The sequence below is a fragment of the Dendropsophus ebraccatus genome, chromosome 15 (genome assembly GCF_027789765.1).
Source record: "Dendropsophus ebraccatus isolate aDenEbr1 chromosome 15, aDenEbr1.pat, whole genome shotgun sequence".
Classification (NCBI taxonomy): Eukaryota; Metazoa; Chordata; class Amphibia; order Anura; family Hylidae; genus Dendropsophus; species Dendropsophus ebraccatus.
In genome coordinates, this window is record NC_091468.1 from 4,733,648 (window position 1) to 4,749,912 (window position 16,265).

Genomic DNA, 16,265 nt, shown 5'->3' on the forward strand with positions numbered 1-16,265 from the left:
GCCCCCCCCCCCCTGGGGTTAGGGTTATTCCCCCCCTGGGGTTAGGGTTATTCCCCCCTGGGGTTAGGGTTATTCCCCCTCTGGGGTTAGGGTTATTCCCCACCTGGGGTTAGGGTTATTCCCCCCCTGGGGTTAGGGTTATTCCCCACCTGGGGTTAGGGTTATTCCCCCCTGGGGTTAGGGTTATTCCCCCCTGGGGTTAGGGCTATTCCCCCCTGGGGTTAGGGTTATTCTCCCTGGTGTTAGGGTTATCCCCCCCCGGGGTTAGATTTATTCCCCCCGGGCTTAGGGTTATTCACCCCGGGGTTAGGGTTATTCCCCCTGGGGTTAGGGTTATTCCCCCTCTGGGGTTAGGGTTATTCCCCTTGGGGTTAGGGTTATTCCCCCTGGGGTTAGCGTCATTCCCCCCTGGGTTTAGGGTTATTCCCCCTGGGGTTAGGGTTATTCCCCCTGGGGTTAGGGTTATTCCCCCTGGGGTTAGGGTTGTTTCCCCTGAGGTTAGGGTTATTCCCCCCTGGGGTTAGGGTTATTCCCCTGGGGTTAGGGTTATTTCCCCTGAGGTTAGGGTTATTCCCCCCTGGGGTTAGGGTTATTCCCCCCTTGGGTTAGGGTTATTCCCCTTGGGGTTAGGGTTATTCCCCCTGAGGTTAGGGTTATTCCCCCTGTGGTTAGGGTTATTTCCCCTGGGGTTAGGGTTATTCCCCCCTGGGGTTAGGGTTATTCCCCCCTGGGGTTAGGGTTATTTCCCCCCTGGGGCTAGGGTTATTCCCCCTGGGGTTAGGGTTATTCCCCCCTATGGTTAGGGTTATTCACCCCCTGGGGTTAGGGTTATTCCCCCCTGGGGTTATGTTTATTCCCCTTGGGGTTAGGGTTATTCCCCCTTGGGTTAGGGTTATTCCCCCTGGGGTTAGGGTTATTCCCCCCTGGGGTTAGGGTTATTCCCCCTTGGGTTAGGGTTATTCCCCCTGGGGTTAGGGTTATTCCCCCTTGGGTTAGGGTTATTCCCCCTGGGGTTAGGGTTAGTACATTTACACCTTGGGCCGTCTAGGGGTTAGGTTCTGTAAATTGAGAGATGGGACCTCTTTGGACAGGACTTGTCTTTCCCAAGTATATAAAGTCGGTGTCTATAACCCTGTCACCAGTTCACCAGTTTTCCTTCCTCACCACTTTTGTTAGGTACCACTACTAACCACTGGATATTGTGAACGCCTCCCAAGACCTGCCATGTTGGAGACTCTCTCACCCAGTTATCCAAACATGTGACCCTTGCCAAAGTTGTTCAGACCCTTAGACTTTCTGCTTCCAACACATGCATCAGGAATGTATCAATGGTTTTGTATAGTTTGGTATAATATCGTCTTGAGCAGTTACTTATTTGAGCTTAAAGTTATGACTTTTCATTGTTTCGTGTAAAAAAAAATGACAGTGTCGTAAAGTAATGGCAACTTTTTACAGTAGTTTTTTGGTGATGGAAATACTGAAGAAAGATGATCACAATGGAACAATGGAGAAATATATTACTCAGCGACTTGTCACAACACATAAAAGAAACAATGAAATGACACATTCAGCTCGGTGCTTACGACAACAACGTAGTAATCTGTTTTCTCACAGGTGGCTTAGTAAGCTTGTCGTCAGTTCTCTTTGTTATAGTGCTATATAAATTGATGTCCTACCGGGCTTGTAGAATAGAAATCCCTACCTTTTCGATCTCTAGTTTGGTAAATTTCACTTTTTGTCTCAATTCAGGACTGAAAAGAATTACCACATAACCATCTTTTCTTAAAGCCTTACTCACATTTTGCATTGGTCACCGGTGTATGCCAGTAAACCAGCAAAAAGGTATTGCAGCACTGTGGCGTACGAGCCTACTGGCTTTATAACATTACTGTAATTCCACTGGATAGGTGCTACGTGGCTGTTGAGTTTGCCCATTCGAGCTCCATCCGATGTCTATTACAACATAGATAGCTGAGAGCTGAACTCAACAACAGAAGAGCTGAACTAAGATTTTTGGTTCCCTGTAGAAGAAGGTCGAAGAGCATTATCAGACCCCAAATGACACACACTTAAAGGGGAAATCCGGATAAGAAACAATCAACCCTGTTCTATCCCCATCCATAATCCAAGCTTGTGTGTAACAGGTTTCTATTACATTAATAGGGCGGTTTGTCTGCAGAACATCCTGACACACATCCTGAAGATGTTGAAAAGCCAGTCTGTCTCTACTCCCCTGTACTCCTCCTCCTTCCTGAAACAGAGGTCACATGATCTCTGTTACCAGCTAAGCTGTAACAGCTCATCTGTAACCTCTCCCACTACTGACATCACACAGTGATCACCTGACCAAGGGTGGGGAAACAACAGCCTCTTCTGAGTAGTATAGGGGAAAGGAGACACTGTTGTTTCATCTCTCTCTACAATACAGAGGTGGATACCTAGAAACTTGCTCTGAGGTGCTATGCATCGTGGGAGATGTAGTTTCCTTGCTGGGGGCCATGATGTAAAACTGGGATCACTTGTATAAGTTTGAATCTTTGGCAAGGAGCAACATAGACAAGTTGAAAATGTGTCAAACAATCAGTGGGGGATCAGTGATTTTTTTATGGGATCTCTGGAGTTCCCCTGGTCCCCATCCACACTAGAGAAAGTTTGTCAAACCTTAAAATGTAGGTGGTGCAGTCAGTCTAGCTAATGTCTCTGGAGCCTTCTCATATCATCCATAAAATATATCAGGATAAAGAAGGATCATGCATGCCAAATGTAACCTACTACAGGTGTCTGCCATTGGCGTAATCCAATCTTTTTACCACAATACATTCATATAATTTAGCATTTAAAACAAAAACCAAAAAACAATGCATTTTCTGATTGTGGATTGGATTCTGACACCCGTTGCAGGTGTATGGGCTCCTTTTGGTACAAACTCCTATACACTGTACTTTTTGGTACTTATTACCTGCAGGCCATGTCAGTGGGGTTGCATATGACTTCTTATGCTCCTTTGGACCGCAGCTGTCAATCAGCAGGTAAAATCAATTAGTAACACTACAAAAAGTCTGGGACCAGTCCTAGTCCTAGATGTAAGCTATGAGATCACGTCTGGTAGCAAGATTGAGATAAACTGCAGTTGGTTTCCAGTAGAATTATTATAAAGTCATTCTAAATAAACACAAAAATAAACTATTAAACCTTAAAATATTATAATTATGGCTTATATCTGAAATATATTACATTATCCTTAAGTCAAGAGAGGCCTGGAAGTAATAATACTAATATCTCCCGGTGTATTTCAGGGCGCATACAAGAAGCATATTTACACACAGCAGCTGTTGCAGTGTACTTAGCCAGCGAAATTCATCCCATAGGTATGAATGGAAAACAAAGTAACCGATCTGGAAGTAGATCAAAAGCCCTGGTAGCAGGTGGTCCTTTGTAAATACAAATAGCCCCCAAGCCCTGCAGAGTCCTACAGCATATGTATAACTGGCAAGAACACAGGTACAGGATAACGATAGGCGACGTTACATGAGGCTGAGAGAAGATCATAGAAAGACACAAGTGAAACGGAGAAGAAGACAAACATCTGACCAGGTTCACACCTGAAGGTTACAGGAGAAGGACGGCCAGCAGGTGATGAAGGAAAATGACTTCATATAAAAACTACAAGAACAAATCACGGTATGAGGATCCATATACATAACATTCAATGGATAAGAGTATAATGAATAAAACCCTGAATGTTAGGATTCCAAATACTCGAACCTCCATCGATCCCGAGAATGAGCAGATTGTGGTCCCTTTAACTATAGGAGAACAGGTCACCTTGGAAGTTTCAGAGATGGTCCATCAAAGGGGGATGCTTCTTACAGAGGTGAAGTGGGACACATTGTTCCACATTTACTGTAACTGTCTAGGTGCAAACTTAGACTAGACAACCCAGAAGTGTGGCAGATGTACCAGGCTGTTGGATAAATCTTTTATGTTTATATGTGAGCAGAAATAAGAAAAACATCAGTAGCACAACAAGGAGGAGGGTATGTTCAGCACTGTACTGTGGTTGCTGCTGCAAGGGGAGATAACTTCACAGCACTGCGGACATACAGCAATAGATATTTACAAAGGGGAAAGTGGCGTTTAGGAGTAAGGAAAGGTATGAAGAAAGCCATGATTTACCTTTCAGAAACAGTGTGGATCATTTTTAGCAGGCAGAATGGCTTTTCACGCAGGTACATTGCCCAGGCTTTTCAGTCTCTCTCTCCCAGTTTCTCTTGTCCTCACTTTATTCTGTCTTGATCTAGCTGTTACTAGAGACAGATTTCCCCTAATGACAGGCAATGGACAGCAGATTGTGGGAAATGGATACCCCTAGAAATCAAGAAGTGCTCTGGGGAGTCATTTTTTCTTAATAAAGTGATATACAACTATACTAGGAGTCACACAGACCACCAAATGGAGGGAAGTTGTTTAAATAACAAATTTAAAGACATTTCTGTCACCATTTTTTTGCTTTGAAAGTTTGGGCACTGTGGCTGTAACTGCTAAGGAAATATGGTAACAGAATATTGTGCCCCATGCTGTGCCCCCTGTTATGAGGATGCTGGGACTGGTATTCTGTTGGGGACAATACAAACGACTCTGTTATAAAGCACAAATTACAAGGTACAAATGTATAAAACCTACAAACTTGGCAAGCAGCTACTGTATATAAATACTAATAGCTTTTCCAACATATACTGTATATCTAACGTACCCATAGACAACTTATTATTTACCATACATGAATAGAGAATCTTCTTATATACTTTTAGCTTATTTCTAGGTGTATATTACCTTTGCGTTAGGCTATGTTCACGCTATGTAAAAGTATGGCCGTTGTTATCATCGGCAACAGCGGCCGTACTTTGTACGGTGTGGAACACTGCCTTATCTGCCAGGGATCCCGGCCGAAGCGTATACACATAGTATATGCTCCAGCCAGGATCCCATACGGCGTCGCAAAAAACTGACATGTCAGTTTTCTGCGGCCGCAGAAAGACCTATCAGTTCACACAATGGAGCGAGCGGCTCCGGACGATTGCTTCATTGCGTGCTATGAGGAGTTCTGATGCGGGCGTGCGCTGATGCACCCGCATCAGAACGCTGCGGCCGGAAAGATCATCAGGTCATGGAACGGCCGGTCCAATACGTAGTGTGAACATAGCCTTAGTTGTATTGACAATTTGATTAGCTTTTATAATACATCACATCTTTATCTTGTTTCATTATAGTAATCAGCATAGACGCACTTACATTCATACATTCGTGCAATTCATACCGTTTCATTCGTCTTTAATCACTTAAACATTTCAAACTCTTTCAATGTCCAGACCTGAGCGCAGCCTAACAGTAGTTGTATACAGTAGTTATATAGTATGTTATATATACAGTATATCACTTGTTATCCCCCACCCCCTTTCCCACCCAAGATTCTTACATCACAATGTCAGATCGGCTTCGCAAGCACTGCAGATGCAATAGGTCAATGAGAATTAATAAGGAGTAATGGTCCATGTATTAACCGTAATGAAATCATTAGCCGCTTTAGTAGGAACTATTTCTGAGAAGTGTTAAGGGCAGAAGCCAACCTCCATGTAGTCTAGGTGGAATTAGAAGCATGAGGGCAGCGGAAGCAGCTGGAAGGACATACTAATAGCGGATGAGGATAATGTTTGCCTGCAGTCGTCTTATACTAGGGAAATATTAATAAACTTGGGATAAGTGTTGATTATTAACCAAACTCAAATCAGCCAAGACGACAAGAAGAGAAGTGGCATAAGGAAACGCATTGTTATTTTTTTTTATATATGTTCTATTACTTCTCAGCTATTAAGTTCTCGGCTCCTCAGTATCTTCTGCTGGTATTACGTATGTGCAGCCATTGGTCGCATCTGTACAAAAAGCAGAAAACATATAAAACTAAGGGTGCTTCATGAGTTGGAGGACTAAGGACATAAAGCGTCTAATTTGTGTACAAACATGGCGGCTTTACTGTAGAGATACGCAGGTGCAGGCCGTAATTTTCATTTTTGGACGAGTCTCAGTGCAGATGCTCGAGATGACCGTTTTTAGGATCATGGTCTGTGACAGGTTTATAAAAATGAAATTACGAGAAGTGTTTACAGCACCTTATGCTGCTCTTGTTACCAGTCCCATCCATACCCGGGCCATGAATAGACTGTTCAAGCAGATTTCCAGAGAACGGTAACATACAGATTGTGCTTCTCTGTATTTCATAGAGTTGAAACACAAGTTTTGTGGCTTTCTGGTCACACAGGTTTATGTCTATTTAGATAAACCGACCTTCCTCGTTGATGTCACATGTTATGGTCATGTCAGTAGGGATACCTTATTAATATCATAGACAGTAGTTATAGTAGTTATAATCCACAGAATAAAGAAAAGTATAGCAGCAACTCGCTGATGTCTTCTCAAACCCACATTTCATTGCATATGCAAACACTTACACGATAGGACAGAGCGCGTCAGATACCAGATAACGGCCACAAGGTATCAGCCGTTTTACGCTCTTGCACGGCGCTTCATGCCTGTTATCTGGCGTCCGCCCAATTCTCTCCCATCATGTGTGGGTTTGAATATGCTGAAGAAATCCGTTTTAAATAAAAAGTGGTTTTTAGACGACATCAGTGATCTGCTGCCATACTTCTCTTTCTTCTGTGGATAATACTAAGCACAATGTCAAGGAAACATAACCTGTAACAATGACAACCTGCTAAACCAGTAGAGGGAAACAAAGTGGAAAGAAGCCAAAGGAATTGTTCTCATGGAAACCTCAGAAGACGCAGACATCTGACTCCATTTGCTATTGATTTCCTGAGGTGATGAAAGGATTGAATATCTGATGTAATCTGCCGTAGATGGAGGAAAGTCCAGAATTGGCCATAGAACCTTCCAGGCAATCAGACGTGTTCTTAAAGGCGACCACAGAAGTGGCCAGAGTGGACACCTACAGGGAGCCGGAGACATGGAGGACCAGCAAAGAGACCGCTGACCGGAGATCCTGATTCAGCAGAGTTCAGAGACGGCAGCATCAGTCGCATTATTCATTCCAGTTCAAGCTGATCACGGATTGTGATTGTGTTTGCATTAGAGAAGGAGAACGAGCTTCTCGACATGTGGCGTGATTATGTCAAGTTCCTACATATTGTATTACACTGCGACTGATTGAGGGCTCTTTTCTGATTCAAAGACATAGAAAATATTTCTTAGATTTTTTTTTTCACTATAGCTGAATTCATTATTTCCCAAACCCTGAGAAGAATGACAGTCAGTGAACATTAGGACATCTCATGGAAAAAAAAAAATGGAGAATGTGAAGTCTAACGCACCATTAACCAGAGTGCTATGAACCTTCTGTCCTGAGTAAAATTATCCTGATCCCATCCCTTATGTTACACACAATCTCCTCCACATTTTCATTTTCAGCCTATTGTTTTTTTTTTTTTTTTTTTATCGTTCTGTATTAAAAAAAAATAAATAAATTCTGTAGGCAAAAGTGTAATCTGCAAATAATAATAATAATAATAATAATAAAATGCATAATCAGCCGTGTAAAAAATATACCCTTAATACTGAAAACCCTAATCTCAGATAAATTCTTACATTTATTGTTTTTTGTAGAGTTGGTGTTCTAGTTTGAAAAAAAAAAAAAAAAATTATAGGCCGGGTTCACACAGTGCATGACAGCGGCCTTTCTGTGTCCTGGCCGGTGCCGCAGTACCTTTTTAATTGGAATGCGGGTGCAGTCAGGTGTACACAAATTCCTATTACCCATGGCAGACAATGTAGAGTACGGCCGGAGCCGCACTTTACATTGTCTGCACTGTCAGTTTTGTGCAGCCGCATGGAATCCTGGCTGGAGTGTATACAGTGTTTATACACTCTGGCTGTGATTCCACAGCAATTAAAGTGATCAGCCAATTCACTAAATTGCCAGGGTGCAATGTCTTAGATACACTGATGTCGAGACACGTGATGGTGTTTTGGTTGATCTCCCTGAGGTCCCAGCGTCCTTTTGCAATTCAATAAATAACGGCTGTGGTTGCAAATTTACAACTACGGCCGTTGTTTAATGAATGCATACACAGACTTTATATTGAGACTGTTCAGTATTGATATAGAACTGAGACATTTAATTCATTCTGTGTCCAATGTAATAAATGCTGTAGATGAGACCCCCATAGGTCACACTGTAAAATCTGTAACCCCCTCATTCACATGGTCACCTGGCAAGGACATCAGCTCCAGACTAATCCTAGATCTTTCCTTCTAATAAAAAGCACATTGTATACGAATACCCATCAGAGATATAAAGCATTACTGTCATCTGATGTTTCAAAGTTACTGTCAATCAAATAAACTCCTCCCCCCCCCCTTACAGTCTATGGAGCAAAAGAGTCTGATATTCCTGCTGTAATGTTTCCTTTATACAGATTGGCAGGTCAGTCCCAGACACAGAATTATGGATCTTAGAATGACACATAAAGCCCTAGTTTATTGGATTAAAGTGTCTATCCAACCAAATCCAGTTGGTTCTCGGCCATCTGAAGGGTTTGTACCTCCCTGTATCTAAAACTTTATAACAGTCAGCAAAAAGTATCAACACAATGAATCCTTCCATCCTCAAAATTCTAAAGAGAAAACAATGGATTCAGAGAGGAAGTTGGTGGTCAATAGTGGTCAATAAGCAAACATATCCGAATCTAGCATTGCTCTCATATAAGTTTTCTATTGACTTTTTATTTTACTTTATTTTATTTTAATTTATTTATTTATTTATTTATTTACATCCCCCTTAGTAATCTAAGTATACACCATGGAGGGATTTAGTCACCCATATTTTAGGAAGCAGCTAACATTTCCACATTTCTACAGTTAAATGTGCTGATAGACAGGACTCAAAAACTAAAAAAAAAAAAAGGCTAAAAACATAAAATAAAATAAAGCACCCAATCCAGCAGCCTCTCCTTCCCCCTTTTCTTGGTTAATCTTACAGACCATATGATGAGCTTTCTATATAATCTCCCGGCATATCATCATTACAGCAATAGGAGGAAAGGAGCAAAGTGTCTGCCTAAAAATACAATTACAAATTATATTATATTTAATTAGGATGGCAGGTTCCAAATGAAACGGATAAAGCTGTAGGTATTTAAGGAAGGTGAAGAAAAAAAAGTAGGTTAAAAAGGATATTCTATTTTCATGTTTCTGTTCATCATTCTTACGTATTAGCTTCTAACTAGCAGACTATAAAGATACTCCTGCCCTATGCCAGGCTGTCTCTCAGAGCCGATAGTGGCTTCTTACGTATATGGGGGGGTTTTATATATGCACTTTCTGTCCATTGTCTTCAGTCCCCTTTACCTTTTTTTGATGCATAGCAGGATAATTCTTTGTTCCTCAGTTATTGAAGAATGAAGCATCTGTCTATTGATACGAGCCAATAAGTATAATATAGAGTTTGCTGCTGGGAAGAAGAGGGGTAGTAGTGTCCGATGAGCTTAACTATAACTAAAACTATGATCTATCTCTATCAACGGCTATGATTATTACGGAAATATACGTTACCTAACCGTCTATGGGATCCCGACCGGAGCGTACACACATACGCGGCACCGCAAAGAACTGACGTGTCAGTTTTCTGCGGCCGCTATTCAGTGAATAGCAGCCGCAGAAAACCGTATCAGTGCACACTGTGGAGCAAGCAGATCCGGCCGCTCACTCCATAGCGTGCAGTGTAAAGTTCTGATGCGGGCGCGGACGAAAGATCAACAGGACAGGTCACTCATTGTGTGAACATAGCCTAAGAAAAAAGCTCGCGTAGATCCAGTCATAATATCCATATAATAAGAAGAGAAGGCACTCACCACGTGTGATATAAAGCCAAGTCAGCATTATAATCCCAGAACAGAGTAGAAGGCAGAGGAATATGATTGGTGGACAATTTGTAGAGTTCCTTAGTCTGGCCAACTGTAAAATGGTGACTTATACCAGGTGAGGTGAGTGTCTGTTTTTTTCAGTATTATCCCATGGTGGCTTACACAGATGGTGTACAGTATACAGTATGTCTCTGGATATTGCTCGTCATACTATACTTTCAGTATGGAAAATATGGGAAGAAGGATATGCAAAGTAGAGAGTAGGAGGCTTAGAACACGATACATGCCAAGCCACAATCCATTTGTAGAAAGCTATTTCCAAAATATATAGAGTGGTGCCTTGGATTAGGAGCATAATCCGTTCCGGGACGGCGCTTGTAATCCAAATCACTCTTATACCAAAGCAAATTTTCGTATAAGAAATCATAGAAATGCAGACAATTGGTTCCACACCCCAAATATACTGATTATTATTCTGAATAACATATAAAACAGATGAAACAATGAGAAGCAGCAGAATCTGTGATATTATAAGTTACTGTACAGTAATGGAGAGGATGGGAAACACAAGGGCGGACAGAGACTGCAGGGAGCAGGAAGGAATGAGCAGGACAGATATGGGCACAGTATAGCAGCACTCTCTGTCCGGGGAGAGAGGGGTTACAGCTATGGAGAGATTACCCCCACAGTCCTGTCCCCTGATGTAAGCCCCAGCCTGAAGGGGATCTGCTATGATATGGAAGGTGAGGGAGACTTCCTGGGTCAGAGTACAGGGCTGTAGACCCCGCTATGCAGACCCTGCCCCTCCCCCACTCCCCCTCCCACCCAGTACAGGGAGCTCTTACACCAAAGCAATGCTCTTACACCAAGTCACTATTTTGAAAATCTGTGAGCTCTTAAACCAAAACGCTCTTAAACCAAGTTACTCTTAAACCAAGGTACCACTGTATTTCGAGCTGTCTGGCTAAATGTGGTAATAGAGCTGGAGATTTATTGACAAAGCAAATTTTTACTAAATTAAACAAAAATCCTGCCCAAACCAGGATTATTTACCTGTCTGTGCTCCTCATATTGTCCTTTTCCATGTCTTTAGCTGCCTCCAGCCCACTCCAGCAATCACTGACTGACTGAGAAAGGACAGCACCATGGCCAGGGATTGGCTGAGCCTTCTTGTCAAACTCGAGAGTGACAGCCCGGGCTGGAGGCGGGTGCAGACAAGAAAGAGGACATCGGGGGGAGGGCAGACAGGTATGTAAAGATTTCTTAGCTCGGTTTGGAAAGTTTGCGAATTTTACAGTAAGAATTTGTGAATGTCTCAAACCGAAGTTTTAAATGATTTGCTTATCTCTAAATAGAACCTATAATGAACCTATAATGCTGATGCTCGCCGCCACACAACCTTATTAGACTTTTATACCTTATACTTTCAAGTGACATTTTCTTATTGCAAAAACAGGTTTTCAGAACACTGATAACAGTGAGAGTCCCCCGACACAAATAAAACCAGCGTCCAAAAATACAAATCTTATAAAGACCCTACATCTGCATTATTTAGCACCCTGATAATATAGAGTAGCTATGTCTCTTATTACAGCGACTATGCAAGACTCAATCCGATAGCTGGATATACTGAAATTGATCTTCCCAAATTCTTCAATCCCTAAATCCCTTTGTACAAACCAATTCTCAGACCAGGAAACTTTTAAAAACTTTTTCCTGTGACTAAAATAAGCTGCAGGGACAGATAATAAAAGTCAACAGCTGACCTTTGCCAATAGCTAGAAGTAATAAAAAGTGATAGAATGGTCTAATAGTCTTCTGTATCAATAACTGCTGAGAGACGAAGCTGGCGGAGAACTTAGCCGAGGCCTCGAGGTCATTAGTCACTTCTAAGAGTAATTTTCTCGAATAAGCAATTAAGAAAACTAAAGATGTGCGGAAAGAGATTATACAAAGAGCGCAAAGCAATTGTAAGCAGTGCAGAGGTGAATGGCAGCAGTGTGAATAACGTCTGAACAAAGGGATGGGTCAAGGGGGCGCTATACAATTACAAAGGGTGAAACCTTTAGCTAAATTTGAGCAATATAAAACGGGTTATTAACAATTTTACACTCATTCTACATAAATAAATCCATTTACCTGGGGATGGATATGGGGCAGTGTATGATGTATAATTTCTAGGGGTCTGACTATTGGGACACCCAGTGACCTCAAGACTGCTCCTTAGGTCTCCATACACTTCAGTCAATCAAGCTTGTCGACGTCTTTGGAGCTGACTGTCTAAAGGTTATTCCTCTTTCCTTTCCCTCTACAGATAATATTGAGGGAGGAAAGGGTAAGGCGTGATGGATTTCAACTGTATGACCCCTAACCCAGTCTCCCACCATTGAGAACAAATGAGCGATATGGCATGCAAAAAAATATCGTTCATGGGGTGAAACGTTTGGCTGATATCTGCTACTGCTAATTTGGATGGCTACCTTTAATGTAGAGGTGTAGTGTTCTTATGTAGCCCAGCTACATTCACGTAATGGCCACATGTGACACCACTAACAATCCCACATTTATAGCTTCTGTTAGAGGGGTTATCCAGAGAGCAGGAAAGCTCCTTATCTCCTCTTCAGCGCTCCCCTTCTTCCCTTTGGCCATCTTGGAAGTATAGCTTCTAAGACAAGAGGGCAAAACCATTCCTGCACGCCATGCCCCAAAGCTTTCCAATGCTTGTAACATCAGTAACATTGGGCAGCTATTCAATATCTCCCCCCACATGCACCCGTTCCTCCATGATCTCGGAAGGCATATTTCAGAGATGGCCAGAGCACCAGAGAGAAGAACAGGTAGGACCTTGTCTGCTCTCTGAATAACCTCTCTAAGTCATCAATCTGTAATAAGAGATATAATTTTCAAGGTTGACTTCTTGTTAATAAAAATTCTTTATCTAAGTATCTTTATTTATTTATTTATTTTTTGCCCGTTGTTTCATCTCAGTCTATGATACTTTTTCTAACCTCCTCAAACTTTTTTGTTTGTCTTACTTTCCCAAGTGGATTCTATTTTGTTCTCTTTAACAGCAGTCTATGTAACTTTCTAACACTCTGCAACAATTTTATTGGGTGTCTCCCGTAGACCCCTCTAAACACACCAATCCTTTACGTTCTTTCCTCACCTTCTCTCTGTAGAAATAGTCAATAACAATCTTTCTATGTTCTTGATGGTTAAAGTACAACAAATGGTAATGTGCACCCAGCATCTGTGTAGTTGAGCTATCGATAGAAGTAGTGTCTATTTCCCCCTTCAATCTTTGCCTTATCCACTGAGGAATCTCTATTACACCAATGAATTGGAAGCTATCTCTTTTTAATGATTACTTTGCTGCCCCTCAAAGTAAAGGGTCAGATGGTGTCGTTTATACATCTTTCTTTTGTTGTAATTTAGGCGGTGATTATGCTTTATGTCGGAATTTCTGGTTTGGTTTCTTAGGAAAAGTATTGCAACAAAGTTGAAGCAGACAAGAAAAAGTAAAATACAGACTAAAAAGTCAGTTTCACCTGGAAAATTAATGAATGTGTCTTCTTTTACAAGTTTCATTACATAGCATGACTGTAACAAGCTGAAGCATACCAGCGCGGCTGATTAAAGACTCAGGTTGCTGAGAACGCGGCGGTATTTGGCTTCAGTCCCTTCTGGGGAGATATCTTTATGGTAAAACTTTTCTTTACAGGAACCGTCTGGTTTAGAAAACCCAATGTGAGCGAAACTATTAGGAGATTCCCAGCTCCGAAAGAATCAGATAATAGCTACAATGAGAGCCTCTCCCAATGTCCCATACATTCCCCGGACTCTGACTGAAATTTCATTAGGCCAAGGTTACTGTGGCCAATGTATTCAGCAGCAAATTATGACCCCTGTATTACATGGACTGCCGTCCAGGCTGAAAAGAACAGCTGCTGTTCTTATTGAAAACAACGGCCGATCTTTTAAAAAATAATACAGTGAGTGAACATAGCCTTAATGTGAAAGATGCTGCTTTAGTGTGAGCAGCCCCACACACATTAATGTGCCAGGAGAACAAATTGGTGTCATCTCATCTGGAATAATGAGAGCATGGGTAATTCAATTATAGGGTGCATGGGTCCAAGAGGGTATGGTATCATATGGTATGGTATGGTATGTATGTATGTATGTATAGTATGTATGGTATGTATGGTATGGTAAGGTATGTATGGTATGTATGTATGTATGTATGTATGTATGGTATGGTATGGTATGGTATGTATGGTATGTATGGTATGTATGGTATGGTATGGTTATGTATGTATGTATGTATGTATGTATGTATGGTATGTAGGTATGGTAAGGTATGGTAAGGTATGTATGTATGTATGGTATGTATGTAGGTATGGTAAGGTATGTATATATGTATGTATGTTATGTAGGTATGGCATGTATGGTATGATACGGTATGTATGTATGTATGGTAAGGTATGTATATATGTATGTATGTTATGTAGGTATGGTAAGGTATGTATGTATGTATGTAAGTATGTATGTATGGTATGGCATGTATGGTATGTATGTATAGTATGGTATGTATGTATGTATGTATGGTATGGTACAGTATGTATGGTATGGCATGTATGGTATGTATGTATGTATGTATGGTATGGTATGTATGTATAGTATGGTATGTATGTATGTATGTATGTATGTATGTATGGTATGGTACGGTATGTATGGTATGGTATGTATGGTGTGGTATGTATGGTATAGTATGTATGTATAGTATGGTATGTATGGTATAGTATGGTATGTATGGTATGGTATGGTATGGTATGGTACGGTATGTATGGTATGTATGGTATGGTATGTATGGTATAGTATGTATGTATGTCAGATCCGGCTGTCAGAATAGAAAAAAATCTAAAAAGAGGAGCTTTATTTCCGTTTCAAGTTAAAATTCCATAATAAAGACAGACAAGCAATGTGCTTCGTACAGGTGTGCTTAATTATGACGTGATCATGCACAAAATGTGTCACTTGTTTGTCTCCATTATGGAACTTTATTCTTATGGAATGGAACAAGTCCGTAATACCAGACTCCACCTATAAACATGAGTGTCTCTATTTGTGGAAGATAAAAGCTGACTGTTCTTACCTCAGACAACTTCACTAAGTACAAGTTCAAAGGCCTTTTAGTCGGGAATCTGAAAACCTACATTGCATTTCTTCCCATATATTGTGATACAAGGCAGAAGCCCGGACTAAATCAAGGCAACACGTCAAAAAGCCCAGGATGCATGAAATGCTGCCGGTAACTCATAGAGCCGTGTTTACACTCAGGTCCTCCGTACTATAAAGCTTCTGAGCACTTTGCTTACCGTTATAAAAATATATTTTATTGTTTGAAAGAAGTAAACACTTAAGGTTATGCTGCCGGCCTTTATATGTATTATATCAGTATTGATCGTAAAGCCGTTCACGGCAAAGATGGAGCAAGATGAAGGGAAGTCGGGGATCGCTGGCATCTTGATAGGAAATGCAATGTAATTCATTTGTAGACGTCTTAGACATATTTCCTCCATAGTCATTACTGGTGATTTTTTTATTTTTATTTTTAAATACTCCTGGAAATTAAAAAACGTATAGAAAGCCGGGATATCCAAAGCAAAATATTATATACCAGCGACTATCCTGGCTCTCACTATTAATAGCATGAACGCAAGCCAATCGTGTCACTGGTGAGAATGGACGAGATTATCACAAAGAGCTTTGTATTTCCCTGAAATCGTGAAATTCCATAGTAATCAATTTCATGTCTTATTATGTTGTATGTATTAAGTCTCTGGACGTGTTTCATGGCCGTGCTGCAGAGTCTGATATAAAGGAAATGAGTCAAAGTAATATGGCGTCAATCTCACCGACAAGACGGGAGGTTATTGTGATAGGTATCAAGTAAGGTGTATATATACTGTATATATATATATATATATTGCTCTGGATTTGTCTATACAATAATCCCTCCATGCTGGGAAATCTGGAAATTAAAGATCTACAATGAGATTATCGGCCTTTCTTCTGTTTCTGGTTTTAATCAGCGTTGGCTTTCTATTATTTTACAGCCAGACCTGTGATGTCCTTAAAAACTCTCAGATGTGAGAAGGTTTCTACAGATCAAACCAATTTATTTTTACATTATATTATAAAATATTACATCTATATTTTTGCAAAAAGAAATGAAAAAATTCTACAGATACTATCAATGAATAAAGATGATCTTTAGGTGATACATAACTATCAAGCTTTTTTTCCTCCAGTTCTTCTCCAACA